The following is a 17,309-nucleotide window of genomic DNA, read 5'->3' on the forward strand; positions in this document are numbered from 1 at the left end:
AAAGTTCTATTACAGTTGAAGGGACCACTATACTTGAAGTTGGAGAAAAGAGGAAGTGGGTTGATTTGTGAAATGTTTGAAGCTGAGTGTTATTATAAAAGTAACTAAAGTGTAAAAATTGGACACTTATTAGGTCAGATAAGATTAGAATACGTAAGATAATGAAGATAGAAGTAATAAAAGTTCTTCAAAAGATGTACTCACCAGCAGTTCATGGATTACATAATTCTATACGGTAACGTTAGCTAAACTTTTGTCGAGTGTTTTACAGCTTGTGTGGCAGGACAGTTACTTAGGCAATAAAAGAATAGAATAAGTATAAATAGAAGTATGTTGTTACGAGTTATAAGTCACTACTCTGATGGCTACTGGCCCGGCATGGCCAAGTGGGTTAAGGTGCTCGACTCGTAATCTGAAGGTCGCGGGTTCCAATCCCCGTCGCACAAAACATGCTCGCCCTTTCAACCGTGGGGAGTCATAATGTGACGGTAAATTCCACTATTCGTTGGTAAAATAGTAGCCCAAGGGTTGGCGGTGGGTGGCGGTGACTAGCTGCCTTTCCTCTATAGTCTTACACTGCTAAATTAGGGATGGCTAGTGCAGATAGCTCTCCTGTAGCTTTGCGCGAAATTCAAACAAACAAACAAACAAACTGATGGCTACTTGTTTATTACAAACTTAGTCACACCAACTGATCCCCTAGCATAAAGTTCATTTGCTCCAACTGTGTACAACTTTTCATTTTTGCCTCCCTCTTACACGATGTTCCAATTTTTTTTTCCCATACCATCTATTGAACCTTTCCCTTTTGAGAAGCGTAAAGTTTACTCAAAGGTAGGGCAGTGGTTTTGGGACCTCCTTTGAATAAGTGGGACTGCATCTTAACTCACTTCCAGCACTTATAAACAATGTATTATGTCAACTAGAAGAAAAAACAAACAACAACAACTTTTGAATCACACATGAGTATATTTGGCAGACAACCCACTGACTTTTGTTAAGTTCCATGATATGCCATCATAATGCAGGATAAGTATTTATCCCAGTCAGTTAAGTTTGGGAACAAACTTAGCTAGCTTGCACTTTGTATGATCCTTTTCACTAATTCACCAGGCTGTGTTGATAAGTATAGTTTGACAATACACTGACATTTTATATAACTCTAAAAACAATTTGCCATTAAAATTTGCTCCTCGACCTTAATAGAGTTTTTCACATGCTCCTCACTGGGATATGGATTGTGTGAATGTATTATCTACTAAATAAGCCTCAACCCACTTGGTTAAATAATTAATGATCACAAGCACATATAAACGGTCATTCTTCATCTCCAGTAGTGAACTAACAATATACAGGATTATCTATTGGATAGGAGAAGCAACAATTAATAGTTATAGTTCATAGTGTTTAGGTCGACTTTTTCTCTGTATTTACAGTAGTTAAATGCAACCAGAAGAACATTGACAAACATTAGCATAAATACTTGTAACATCTTGGATTCCTGTAGTCTTTGTGTTACGCAAGCCTAAAATATTTCTTGCCTCAGAGCTCTGGGAAATACTAGTTTAAACAGAAGCTGTAAACTATAACCAATTTGTCGGTAACAACCATAACAACCTTAAACCATAATTGATTGTATAAATGCCAATTTATCTATTCATCCTTGCTACATACTTCAATCTGAAATATGCATACTTCACCTTATTGCATCACAAGGAGTATTCATGCTAGATCTGGGTATTTTAGTTGTTCTTTCCAGAATTCCTGAAGCATAGTTTTCACACCTATTAGTGGAATTTCCAACTATCTATAGCTGCGTCGACGCGATGCCTAGGCATCTTCTGTTCGTTGGCGCGTCCTACTAACCGTATAAGTTAAACCAAAAGTCAGATAAATTATAGATTTTTTTAAGTATGCATCAACATATTTATCAATAATATACTAATACCCTATCATATATTAAATCCTGTTAAAAATAGCTTAATATGAAATAAATTATGGAATAAAAATATTTTTAGTGAAATATATTTATGTGGATGTGGTTACAGAAACTAATGCGTATATATAAAAATATATCGTATAACGTAAACGTGTAATATCATTGCTACAGTAAAATGTGTATTACATGTTTGCATGCTTATTATTTTTTGGCCCTATAAGATTAACTTTTAAGGAAACTTTTCATGGACCCATACTTTTCCTAGGCTCTAGGTGTTGTGTCTAATGAATAATCCAGTCCTGCATGTTTTTAAACCAAAACGACCTTAACTGCACGTCTGGACTATTTTCTGAGATGATCTATCTGTGTTTTTACGTTGCAGAACTTGGTAATAAAGCATTGTGAAAACATATTCCTGCAATCCTGTTATCTAGCATGCTATCATCCTTTCTGATTTTAATAGTTTATCAGCAATTTCAACAGGGATAGTCCACTCAAAAGAGAACAATCTTGTCATGGATGAGGCACATTAACTACTAAAACACATTTCACAACGTGACTGTTTGGTAACATTCCTCACGGTCCGACATGACCAGCTGGTTAAGGCACACGACTCGTAATCTGAGGGTCGCAGATTCGAATTTCTGTCGCATCAAACATGCTCGCCCTTTCAGCCGTGGGGGCGTTATAATGTTACAGTCAATTCCACTATTCGTTGGTAAAAGAGTAGCCCAAGAGTTGGCGGTGGGTGGTGATGACAAGCTGTCTTCCCTCTAGTCTAACACTGCTAAATTAGGGACGGCTAGCTCAGGTAGCCCTCCTGTAGCTTTGCGCGGAATTCAAACAAACATTTCTCCTCCATCTGAAGTACATATAAACCTTAGTATTATCTAATAAAGGTGAGGTAATCTAGCGCTCTAATGGCCAAATCCCCAATTTGTAGGACTAAACATCGCTATCGCTATATTTAACTTCAAATATAGAAGTAAAGAAAGAAATTCTTTGAAATTTTACAAAATCTGTCTAAAGACATGTAATTTCAGAAAAATAAAACATTTTATTTTGACTTTTCTACTATTTCCAATAAAAATCGTTTTAAATATAATTATTTGCACTTCGGCTCTGAATGGTTCACATGCATGAAAGATAATTTTTATAAGAAATCGAAAAGTTCTACTTTTTACATGTCAGTTACATAATTTCTAGAAACTCGTAAACAAACATAAAAAATTCTTAAGGTAAATCCTTGTATTTCACTTTTCCTTTTCTCTACTATATCACTAAGTACAATGAAATATCTAAAATTAACGAATGAAAATATGTACATACCTTTCAGATCTTCATTGTCATTTTCTAGATTATTTTTCTTTGCCTCTTGTGCATAATTTCGCATCTTCATCTTTTCACTTATAGTTTATTTTTAATTTTTATTTCAAATCTTTGTCTTTTACTATGTAAGAGACGGTCTGGCATGGCCAGGTGGTTAAGGCGCTCGACTTGTAATCCTGGTCACACCAAACATGCTCGTCCTTTCACCCGTTGAGGGCGTTATTATGTGACGGTCAATTCCACTATTCGTTGGTAAAAGTTAGCGGTGGGTGGTGATGACTAGCTGTCTTCCCTCTAGTCTTATACTGCTAAATTAGGGACGGTTAGCTTTGTAATTCTTTTGATATAACACATTGTATTCCCTTGAAAGTTATTACTGTTTTGGTACACGGATGTTGACAGCAGCGACTCTAATGGTACATCAGATGACGCCTTGAGATCTCCTTTATTTTTGAGTAAGAATAACCTGTCACCGTAAGTAAGTTTTACTTATCTGATTGTTTAGTAATGACTGGAGAAAACTCATGATCTAATAAAAAAAATCAAGGATCAATGCCTTATGCAAACATAAACACTGTTTTTGTCTTCTTAAATACAAGTTGTTCAGCTTGTTTAATGATCTCCCTTATTTAGTACTGAAAATAACTAATTACTAGGTTAACAGAAGTCATTCAGGGATAGCATGGCCTTAATACTTAAACTGTGTATTGTAATGTTTTGACACTTTGATAAAAGTTATTATTAAATATAATTTGAGTGGAAACTTGATGGCTGAGATGTAGGTTTTCATTTAAAGCAATAGTTTTTGTGTTTAGTAAAGATTGCTTATTGTAGTTCTGTATATTTGTGTCTAATTTCTTCATTATCGTAATTTTCAGAGAACGCAGACTTACTTCATAATAAATGTTATGTAGAATTTTCTGTTATTTTGTGGACCTATCTTACTGGTCTAAAGAAGTTTTCACTAAAATTTCACAGGGTAGATAGAAAGGAGAAGATGTGGGTGCAATAACCACAGGATATTATTGACACATTTTTTGTTTTTATGCTGAGGTGTACTGTTTACTGCTGAGATGTACTGTTTACTGCTGAGGTGTACTGTTTACTGCTGAGATGTACTGTTTACTGCTGAGATGTATTGTTTACTGCTGAGATGTATTGTTTACTGCTGAGGTGTACTGTTTACTGCTGAGATGTATTGTTTACTGCTGAGGTGTACTGTTTACTGCTGAGATGTATTGTTTACTGCTGAGGTGTACTGTTTACTGCTGAGATGTACTGTTTACTGCTGAGATGTATTGTTTACTGCTGAGGTGTACTGTTTACTGCTGAGATGTATTGTTTATTCCTAAACTTACACAATTGAATTTAAAACTACTCTATTTTCTTGAGGAAATAGTACTTTACACAGCTTAAAGGACTAATGATGAAGAGGCTTCTTGTAGACAAAAATGTTTTGTTCATACTTCAGATATCTATGACATATTTCTGGTTATTAGCCAACGATTAAGGTAGAATAGCTAAAAATAGGTGTTGCACTTACTATGGTCACTCATGCTCTCTCCCTTAGGATTAATCTCATGTTTTGAAGGAACCATGAGCAAATGATGGTTTTGTGTTATGGTGTCTTGGAATAAAATTGTATGGTCTATTTATAGTTACTGGGCTTTGTTAGCCAGGATTACCTAAACCCAATTGTGGTTGAAGCTATCACAAATATTAAGAAACTGGAGGTGTCATTGTTGGACAAAGTTAACCAAATAAAGGAGCTATTCTACTAGTAGGTAACAAGGTTCACAACAAAGATAATGAGCCCTGGAGCTGTAATAAGCCTTTCAATTCCAGGAGGTTTTCTGTCAGGGTGACCATAAATCATGTTCCCCTGCTTCCCTGGATCAGGAGTCACTTACTTACCCAAGAGTCAGAGTCCCCAAACTTACTCAATATATTGGTACCCACAATATCGAAGACATTTGAATCAATGGCCAAGAGTTCATGAAAGAACTTTATATGTAGATGTTAAAGTGACTTTCTTCTCATTGTTAAATAGTTCAAAATTAATTACCAGCAGAAATTCTAAAGCCTATTCCCAACAAGCTACTCCTACTACATAATTAGAGTAATTATTTGTAGACAATGAGGAAGTAATTTATAGTGTGTTTCTCCTTACTGATATTTCAAAATGAATTACCAATGGATACTGTAGAATATATCTGCAGCTAATTTACCCTGACTGTTACTTAATTCAAAATTATCTGTAAACATTTTGAAATTTATTTTCATTGAGTTATCTCTGTTATGTAGTTTAAAAGTATTCACCTGTAATTATTTTAGATTTCATTTCTAGTGACTTATACCCAATTATTATATTGGTCATGAGAAATTAGTTTTACAGTCTAGAAAACTGGAAACTTCTTGTGCCCACATTAACATCACCAACAGGTTCTGTGTTTCTTCAAATAACATCTGGTATGTCAGAACCAATAGTTAATTACAGAACTTTAGATCTTAATATCCTGATCAAATTCTCATTGAACGTTTGCTTCCTTTTAGTGTTTGTAATGATTTTGTGTCATATATGCACATAAAACCTTAGACACGTAAACACATGCTGATAGATACAGTTTTCAACTTCGTCACATTACCACATATATTATTAATCTTTAACAGATTGCCTTAGGTATGTGCACCTTTACCATAGTAATCTTTATGGACTATTTTTGTAAGCTACCTATCAGTAGCCATGGCCTGATAGTGTGCCATCATCTGTGATTATTGAAACTCAACAGGATTTATATAGGCTTTCCCATATAATTTCTGGAAAAATTTAGCTGAACTATGTAAGTTGGCAAAAAATTACACCTTTGAAAAGTAACATCAATACACCTTTAAATCAACTATTGTTAAATAAAGTTGTTAATAATAAATGCCCATTCACTGTTTGGAACAATCACCAACTACAAATTTTTGGAACACTGTATCATTCAGATTAGTTGGCACCACAGTGAAACAAATATAAATAACTTGTATGAAATTAAACCTCTTCCACTTAAATCAATCACCAAATCCACTTCCTGTGTTTATATAAAACACAACACTCTCATTACACGTGGCAAAGTCATACATATTTAAGTGCATAGCAGTATGTTTTCTAGAAGACCCCACAACTTGTTTATTACTGTCACTACTTTAATAATGCATGGTGACTTTTACTCTGAAAATCACTTCAAAACCTAGGATTACACCATGATTTTAACTGTTGCTTTCTTGATAATTGTACAATATAATGTATACATGATATTGTACATCACCACCTGGAAGACGCAAGGACTGCTAAATCCTCTTAATCAGCGTTCTTTCAACTACGTAACTGTCCTAGCTGATAAACAATAATAATTGTACCTTTATATGCATATGTGTTTTCTTACACCATAACCCAGGGGATCAAAAAGCATTGGCAAAACCAAATGACCCTCTTAGCCAGTAGACAAATGGTAACACTATCATGTAGTGCAAACATTGTATCTTGCAACAACACCTGGAGGTTCAGAAAGCAAGAGGTGATAAGCCCTTTCAGTCACTGGTGGTATGATAAAAACAAAACAAAAAAACACCTCATTTAATCTCAGCCACAACAATCAGTAAGTGATCAGTGACCTAGTCAACCACTGGAGATTTATGGAACCTCTTCAGGTGGCTCGTTGTATGATACATTGAATATGAGCACGCAAGTGTCTTCATCTTCCTTAGGCTTTCTTACTTCAAATTGATTCTCAACCCAGGGCATGAGAACTTCATCCATAATTTATTGTCACAGTTTACCCACATGCCGTATGTGCTTGGTTACACCCCACGAATGCTGGATTTCATACATTAAAGGATCAACTTGTCCACCTACCAAATGTTAACCACTCCAACTAAAGCTGAGCAGCTACCATGCCAATACAATGTATAATCCTCATGCTGGAAAGTTTGTTTTGTTTGTCACATAAACTCATGTGCACTTGCTGGTACTGTACTCAACCTCCCCAAAACCATGTTGACCATGTAGTACCTCTGAACTAGGATGTTGGCCATATATATCACATTTTTAGGGTATGTTGTTTCCTACCCAAAACATGATAATTTAAAGTAAACCAGAAGTTCACCTCAGTTTTGTTAAGCAATACATCTTCATAACATTTGGCAAATGCTCAGTCTAATCAGTTTTGCAGGATTAAACAAACTTTGCTATCATACACTGGCCAAATCTATATTGACCATTCTACCAAACTATTAGATTGAGGGTGTTTGCAGTACCTAACAATGCACACAACTCGGGGAATAACTGGCTGTTTGAATTAGTTCCAGGATTCATGCAAATCTTTCCAAGGGTGTCAAATGTGCTGTTCACTGTTCTACAAGTACATCAGTGATAGATTGTGCTAAAATGTTGATAAATGGATTAGCTTTGACCCACTTAGTGAAGTAATAAATTATGACTAATACATCAATTACCTCTTCTGGTCTGCAAAATGGGAACAGAAATATTCCAGACTATTCTTTAGTGAAGAGGACCAACAATTCTATGTTGGAGATGGCATGATCTAAATAATTTTTTATATGCACTGCAAACATGTTAATTTGAATCACTATGGAACATTAGTAACAGTTTGAGTAACTCCTTGATGATCTGCAGTCATTTCATTGAGAAGGGCCTTGAAACTAATTTCACAAGAATTGGGGAACAACTAGCTGCAGCACAGGTTGATTTCCATGTCTTTGTAGTCAATAAGTAAGTACTGTGCCTCTATCTGCTTATACAAGTGCAATAGCCAACATATCCACATGCCCAATTTCACAACCTATGCTTGATGCATGTTTCATTGCTACTCAGAAAGAAGTGCTCAATCTTGTTCCGAGTTTTTCAATTGCTCTTTCTGGAGATCTTATGTGATGCAATTTGGCATCTAGACATGAGTGAAATCACTCATTTTCATGGATCAAGAAATTCAGTGAATGATCACAGTCTTACTATCTAATGAGATTATCTGCATTTCAAAGTTTTCCTCCTACATTCAACTATACATCAGACTCCTGCAGAGTTGCAAGATCATCTCTATTGGATTTTTAAAGATAAGAGCTACTTTATCAATACATGATCCATCCTGAGGTTGAATAACCTACTATACTTGTAGTGTTGATAATGTGCGCTTGGTTTCCTCAGTCCATTTGAAATGTGCACCAGCCTTAATGAGAGAGTGGGCAATAGTATAGCAATCTTGGAAAAATTAGATATCAAATGTTGATAATACAGTGTAAAACCAAGGAAACTTCTCGTCTCTTTTTGGATTGGGCTAATCTTGTATATATATTGTGATCTTTGCAAGGTTTCTACCAAAAATATGACCAAAAACTTTACTGATGTGCATGAACACACACTTCCCAAGTTTCAATATTAATCCTGTAGTTCATTTCTACTGTTTGAAGTTACAGGTTCAGATAAACAGGCATTCTTCCCATTACAACTCTTTGAGCATAAACTCTATTAATCTCTTAAAAGTGACCAAGCAGCCCTGAGAAAGACAAAGAGAAAGTAAACGAAGGAGCTTGCAATGAAGAAATCCGAGGTGATTAATATAGCTTGCCCATGCTAGAACAAGTCTCTGTCTACAAATGGCTACCTTCAAGGACCTTTTGTTTGTTTGAATTTAAGCGCAAAGCTCACATTGAGCTATTTGTGCTCTTCTCACCACAGGTACCGAGATCTGGATTCTGTAATTGTAAGCCCACAGATACACTGCTGTGCCACTGTAGATCATCAAGGATCTGGCAGTGGAGGTTAAGATGAGAGGGAGTGGAGATTCAGCCTGTCTCTGGGTAGATCATATATTTTGTGTACATATCAATTTATTTAAGTGTTGAATATAGCTTTGCACTTATATGTAACTGGCTAACTTGAATCTATTTCAATATAATTCAATATAAGAGGATTCTGTCTTGAAAATGTTAGTTTTGGTGCATATGTAAACAATTTTAAGTTTTTGTATTTCCTTTTATATGGACACTTAGTGTTATCTGCTTAGCATATTTTATTTCAGTATAATGATTGCATTGTGCAGTTTACTTTAAAAAATTTCATTTTCATTATTTTATAAAGGTTTTTATTTGGTATGTTTTGGGAAGTCATTTGTTCTTTACCACAGGCTGCAGGGTAAACATTCTATTAGTTTGAGTATTTCTGTTTATTATTGTGTACACGTTTTGCTTGAGAAAGTTTTCATGTTTTAATTGTGCACATCCTGGTACACAATGGATTGAACACTGAAGGATACCTGTAATATGCATGCATTCAAAACTGAATGATTCATCTGTTTGTTATTCAAGTACTATGTGTAATTTTCCAAACTAAAGGCTTTTCATTTCGTACATAGCATGTTACATTAGTCTATTTTAAGGGGGGAGGGGGAAGAGTAGGTAACCTTTTAGTTATTTTCTTAACATGTGATCTGCTAGTTAAAGAGCATTTTGTGTTTGTTTTGGAATACAGTTTCACCACTCTCAACGAATAAGAGTCAAGCACAGAATTTTTCTACACCAAATGTAAATTTACTATACAGATCAGCTTTGTACAATTCAATAAAACAAAAAAGTAAGATTACTGACCATAAATATACTTGAAACTAAACTGAAGTCACATATAAAAGTACATTATATAACATTATATATTCCTGTAAGCAAACATCGGTGCATATTTTATTAAAATTAACTGTTATATTTTAACAAAAACATTTCATAGGAATTCTATTTTTACTCCAAATTAACATGTCAATTCTTTACTACAGCTGTCAGGTGTACATATGAGTTATGATTATAGGTGTTCCTTTAGTCACCAAATAACAAATTATTGTGACTAACAACAATAGACATGAAGGCTATTTGATGAATAAGTTTCTAGAAAATTGTACCATTCACTCAATTTATGTAAAGACAATTACTTTGCATTTGGTGTTTTGTGTGCAGAATTTTTATTTAAGCTTCAAATTATTTCAACATAATAACCAATAAACTTAAGTATATAAAATTACTTGAATAATAATTCTAACTTTTATCTGCTACATAGCATCTGTATAAACATAGACTAATGGGTTAGAATACTTAGAAAACCCTTATACTAAAGGAGTTTGTTTTCCACAGTTCTCATAATAAAAATGTGTCTTACATATTAAAAGTTGATAGAAGTTTTTTTAATTTCTATATCTAAAAATATACAAGTATACTAGCGTATAACTTATAAATACGAAATGTCCTTGATAAACAGGCTAAAGTGTGAAAGTAAAAGCATGCTATTCGTGTACAATTTCTATCTCTTCTCAAAATTTTAGTTTTGAACACATGGAACAGTGAAAACTGCATCACATAAATTAGAAATCTAATAATGTTGTGAAAAGGATCCAAGTTACAATTCAAAATACACTATTGTGGCACCAGAAAACAAACCATGAATCCCTAGGTCTACAGACAGGCACATTAATAATATACCACTTAGCCCAGGGAAATTATTAGGAATAAATAAAATATGTGTATGTGTGGAGGGAAACAAAAGAAGCCAAAAGTGATGCACTGCACTTTTCAGTTGCCAAAATGATAATTTAAAATACTAGATTAGGAGCCTGTTTACTGAAAATGGTTCATTACATCAGCTCTCTAATTTTGTATTCACACAAATAGTTGAGTACTTAAAGAATTTGTTTGGTGAAAAAAAAAAAGTTTGAGGAATATCAAGATTATTAAAAAAGTAATTCCAAGAAACTATCTTGTAAAGTTTAATATGTAAACAGGATAATGGAAATCAATAGGAAAAAATTAAAAAGTTCAATTATTCTAAGCATTCTTATATTATTACAACTTACCATAAAATCAAAGACATCAATGTATTCAAGTTTTGCTTTTCTGGGATATATGGATATGTACGAGATGAAGTAAACAACTTCATATATTGTTCATGTGCAATAACTTTCACGCAACCACTTTAGTTGTTCAACATAAGCAGTAATGTGGTGAAGGGTGACATACAAAACCAATTATTTACACACAAAATCTAAATTATCAACTGGTTCATTTACAAAAAATAAAGTTTATTGAACTACAAAGCACAACTAGGAAAACATGTGCTGAAGTTAAGATGCTATTAAAAATAGCTTGAATAGTTACATAAAACATCTGTTTTACTGAAAACTTGTTGTATGACACAAATTTAAACCTTTCACTTCACCTTAACAAAGTGGAAAACATTGTTCCTAAGAAATTATTTGAAAATAAGATAAATCATAAATAACTTCTTAAATATTAAAAAACAATGCCTGCAAATTTTATTTACTTAACAATTTTGGTCTTCACACAGATGAAACACTGAATAAAAGATATTAAAGAAATACATCATAATAAAATATAAATAGCACAAATGTAAGTTATAGATATAGCAAAAAATTTACATATGACTATACAAAATAATTTTTCAAAACACAGTAGATCATTAAAAGATTGTCATCATTTGAAATTAAAACCAAAACATACAAGTTGTTCAAGTGAAAGTCCAGATGGAAATAATTATCTTATGCATCTTGTAAAACAAGGTTATGTTTTGGTGGTAACAAGTTCAACATTTTTTCCACAGACTGCACACTTTTCCAAATATAGTTTCTACCAGGTTGAACCTCTGTGATCACTTCATGGACCTTTTCATTACTAGAATAAAAATAAAAATTTAGAAAAGTTCAGGTTACTTCATATTGAACCGATGTGTAGAGAACAAAATATTGTACAGAGACAAGAAAACAATAATAAGATGTTTTGATAACAAAAGTTTAGTATTTAGGTTAATTTTGCAGAAGTTTAGTTTATGTTTTGTACACATCATTCAGAGTTGCCAGTAACCAGACAAACACTGTTGGGACTCACCCATTAGAAGAAAAAATATTGACTGATTGATTGTTGAGGGGTTGTGGCCCAATGATCAACAAGGAATCTGAAAGTCATCAACAAAAAAGATGACTGCAGGAAAGTCACAGCTTTGAAGGACTCTAAGCTTCTGTATTAAGGATTGGGAAAATCCTTAATTCTATGCAGATGTGAAATTAAGTTATATTACTGCTTTAGCTAAAGAACATACAAATAAAAATGTGTAGGTCTTACTGGATTACTTACTGTCTATGAAAACTACACATGTGGATGAAAGGAGTTCAGGTGAATCAAGAAACCAAACAAGACAAGAATTAACTATCCTCTCCAAAACTTTAAAAGGCAGTTGGTCAAAGTGATTCTTATAAATATTGCAAACTATGGTGTTTGCCTGAGTATTTGTCCATCTCCCATTTAAAAAGCTGCACACATAGCCAAAGCTCAACATTCACTTTTGAAATGATGGCAGAAGAGTCATGAATAGCATTGATACCAAATGTTGTTTCACAAGTAGAAAAACTGTTAGGAGTAAATCACACTATCATTCACATTTCAAAATGTGACATAATGTAAAGAATGAAAATGTAGCTTTACTATATGTTCTTGTTGAGTGGCTCTTATAATTACTTTTCACAATGAGTAGTATTATAATCAGCTGAGAACTTTGTCTCCAAGTGAACTTAAAAGTGGAACACAACCTTTTTTAAAGTCTATGAAATAACTTAAACTGATAGATTAACATAAACATTTCTCATCATTGGGGGCAGATATTTTCTCTTTTAGTTTCATGTTGTTGTTGTTTGGTGTTTTATGGCACAAAACAACTAGGCTATCTGCACCAAACAACCGGTACAGAAAATAATAGTGGAAGTATTATAAAGTGTAAAGGGAAATTAAGTTAAAACAAAAACAGTGGCCCAATGTCTGATAAAAACTTAAATAGAATTTAAAAGGCCAATGGTCCTTAAAAAGTTTAAAAAAATTTGTAAGGTGAACAGTGTCACCATTGCTAATGACACAGTCTAACACCAGGGATAAACCCAGGGTAAAAATACATCTAAAATGGTACTGTTACAGTTGTAACAACAGCATGACAGTAAAATGTGGGCAACTGTGACTTGAGTGTCACACAGACCACACACTGGTGCATCAGTCCCAGATAAAAGAAAGTGACAAGTTAAAAAACTGTGACCAATGCATAGCCTAGTTAGGACAATTTCTTCCTTCTGATTCTTACAGAAACAAGACAGACAAAAGTCCAACAAAAAGTATTACTTGAGAAAGCTTGTTATCACATTGCTCACTCCAAGTCAACTGCCAACTGGTGTAGAGCCAAGCCTTGAATACGAGGCTGTATTTCATGGAATAGGCATGGACTTGACAGCACTAGAGCAGACTGATTTAGCTGCAGTGTGAGTGAGCTCATTCCCATGAATACCAGTGTGGCCTGGTTTCAAGAAAAACTGGATAGAAGTAGATGACAAAGAGAAATGGGCCAGTCAGTTTTGAATATCAATAAAAAAGGGCAAGAACTAACATGAAGTGATTCCAGGACCAGTAGTGAGCTAAGTGAGTTGGTATAAATAGTACAGTTCATCTACTGCATAGCTTCTACATGATCCACAAAAAAAATGGCAGCAGTTCAGCAGTGAACAGAAACTGCAGAGGGGATCCTGTATGCAACCACCAAATCACAACAAACCATAGCAGAACCCAAAAAATTGCCTGATTTTGAACTATCTGTATAAATGGGAATGAAAGGATAGTTTGAAAGATGTTGAGCAAATAGAAGGCAGTACTTCCAAAAGGGAGTATCTGCCTTCTTCAGATGACTCAAAGATAGGTCACACTTGGGGAAGGTAATAAGCCAAGATGGGATGGCCTGACCTGTGGAGGCAGTAATGTCATCCAAGGACAAACCCCAATTCAGCCAACTGCTCCTGAATATGAAGGCCAAAAGGAACAATTGTAGACTATTTATTCTGAAAAAGAATGGCCCATTGATGAAGAATAACACAACCCCAGGTGGGATGCTGTGGAAAAGACAGAAGTTTTGAAGCATGCAGTAAAGACAATTGCAAATGGCTGAGGAGATTCATGAGACTCAGTGTACAAATTCTGGACTAGAGAAGTGTGGAGAGCCTCTGTAGAGCTGAAGCCCCAGATGATGAATGGGGTCCAACATCTTCAGGGCTGAGGTTCGAATGAAGGCGTGATAGATCTTGAGCACAGAACATCAATCTGTTCCCCAAGAGGTGGAAGAGAAGACATGGAGGATGTTCAGTGCCCTCGTACACTTGTCGAATAGCTGCTTGATGTGTGAAATGAAAGTCAGCTTACGGTCAAATGTAAGCCTCAAGAACTTTGCCTTGAAAATCACAGGAAACACAACTTCACTGAGACAGCATAGAATCAGGGTGAATACCCCTGTTGATGGCAAAAGTGCATGTAGATGGTTTTAGAGGGAGAAAAGGTAAAACTGTTTACAGTGGTCCACTTCAGTAAACAACTGATGGAAGTCTGCAGGTGTTGCTCAATAAACCTCATGCTTGATGACTGACATGAGACATGGAAGTCATCGATATAGAGTCCATTTGCAAATGTAGGGGAGATGTTGTCCAGTAATGGAATTAATCTTTATAATAAAAAGTGTGATACTCAAGACACAGCCCTGAAGAACTTAAAACTTCCTGTGGGAAAGAACAGGAAAGTGTCAAACCCACACAAATTTGGAATTGCCGGTCCATTAAAAATTGATACAAATGGGCAAATGGCCATGCAACCCATGCGAGTGGAGGTCTCACAACATGCCATACCCCCATGTAGTATCACGAGCTTTATAAAGGTAATAAAAACAGAAACAAGATGTTGCTGCTTGACAAAGGCTCTCCTGATTGACTTTTTAAGTCAAATCAGGTGGTCCATGATGAAGCACTGTCACTGAAATCCACATTAGGTGGGCAAGAAGAGGTTTTTTGATTTGAGGAACCAAACAAGATGAACATTAACCATCCTCTCAAAGATTATACAGAGACAGCTCATCAAAGCAATTAGATGGTAGTTTGGAGGAATCTTGAAATCCTTCCTGGGCTTGGAAAAAGGGAGGACAATAGCCCAGTGCCTTGCATCAGGAAAAGCATTCTCCTGTCACATCTGATTAAAAACAACCAGAAAAGTAGCAAGAGAGATGGCACAGCATCTTGTAGTGAATATCATCAAGTCCAGCTAATGTACTGCCAGACTGATGAAGAGCAAACTTGAGTGCTACCAGAGTAAAGAGCAACTATAGTCATAGAGACAATCAGCCTGAAGGTTAAGAGGCAATCATTGTGCCCATGTGTTGATGGCTAAGAAGGTGGGGGATGAAGGAGAAGTGCTAGATGCATAAGAAAAGCTTTTGCCGAGAGTACTGACAATACTCTCACCATCAGCAACTTCCTGGCCATCAGAGAGCAAGATTGAAGGGGCCATAAGTATACTGCCCACTGATCTTCTGAATCTTGTCCCATATGACTTCGGAACTGGTGGTAGAAGAAATGCTAGATGTATACTTAATCCAAGATTTCTTCTGGTTTTGACGTCTGACCTGCTGAGCATGTGCATGCCGAAAAGCAATGTGATTTAAAAGTGTGGGATACCTATGAAAGGTATCACAGGCTCATTTTTGAGCCTTTTATGTCATGTAGCAGGCATGATTTGTGGAAAATGTGTTAATGTTTCAGTAATATACTGAGCAGCTGCCTGGACAATACAGTCAGCAAAGCTGCCATGCAGGTGTCTATTGATGGTTTACAGATGATGCCAGGATCAAGTCCCAAGAAAGCAGTGAAATAGGGCTAGTTAGCCTGGTACAACTTCCATCATGACATGCAGGATGGATGGCATTGACCATGGCTAGTCTCCTTCAAAATGATCACTGCCCAAAGGGTTACTATCAACCCTTTAAGAAAAGTGAAGGAGAACAGATAGAGAGATCAACAGCAGTAAAAGACTAACTGGGCACATGAAAATAAGTATAAGAACCAGTATTGAAGAGAGGAAGTTTGTGATTCAAGAGCATATGCTCTATGGAACAATCCCTCTTAGCAATATCAGCACCACCCTAAAGGAGAGTATGTCCATTAAAATCCCCCAGGATTAAAAAGTTGATGGTAAATGTTCTTCAGAAGGTAGGTAGAGAGAACAAAGTGATGGTACTACCTCCAATAGTGTATTGATTGGCAATGATAGGGCAGGCACATGCTGATCAACCAGCAGTGCCAACCCTCCATGCATTCGTCTATCACATAAGTTGTCATTCTGTACAAAGAAATTACTGAAAAGTGACTGCATTGGCAGATTTCAGAAACATTTCCTGTAAGGAGAGACAAAGATAAAAATCAACCAAATCCTTAATGCCATCTATGAGAAAACTCCAACAGTTCCACTGTAACAAAGTGGCCATTTTTATTTATGTGGAAAAGAATTGGACAGGAAGCCCTTCTATTTTTCACCATGTTTTTTCCTTTATTGAACAAAGGTCTGTTGATCTCCATGGACCCTGCCCTGGGTCAAGTAGGCAGGTTTCTGTCTGTAGACAAATATTCCAGCAACTGAGGGCTTGAACGAATGATCGTTTTGCATCTCAGGGCCAGAAAAGAAGATAGACTCTGGGAAATCCCTGAAGCTAAAGGAAGCAGATGCAGGTAGCCATCAAAAGGACTGGCAGTGACAAAAATGGGAGTAGACATAGTTTCGTCAACTCTTTTAATCATGAAGGGCAAAAGATTTTTCAGATGTCTTGCAAATGAAATCTGCTGGAAACAAGGAGAGGTCTGTGTGCACTTAAACGGAGTGCAGCAAAATATGTCCAAGATGGAGTTGGGGACAATAATTTCCGAGTCTCTGGGTAAGAGATATTATTTATAGTCTTCAAGCATTGTACCTCTTTCTCCTCCACTCATTTAGGGCAAGAAATAGATTAAGAGGGTTCTGGACCACTACAGGTAACACAGTGTAGTTCCAGTTCACACTCATAGGCATTGCATATATGTAAAAACAGCTTGTTTTGGTTGAGAAAATATTTTACATAGAAGAGCGAACAACGTTTCGACCTTCTTTG

The sequence above is a fragment of the Tachypleus tridentatus genome, chromosome 8 (genome assembly GCF_004210375.1).
Source record: "Tachypleus tridentatus isolate NWPU-2018 chromosome 8, ASM421037v1, whole genome shotgun sequence".
Taxonomy (NCBI): Eukaryota; Metazoa; Arthropoda; class Merostomata; order Xiphosura; family Limulidae; genus Tachypleus; species Tachypleus tridentatus.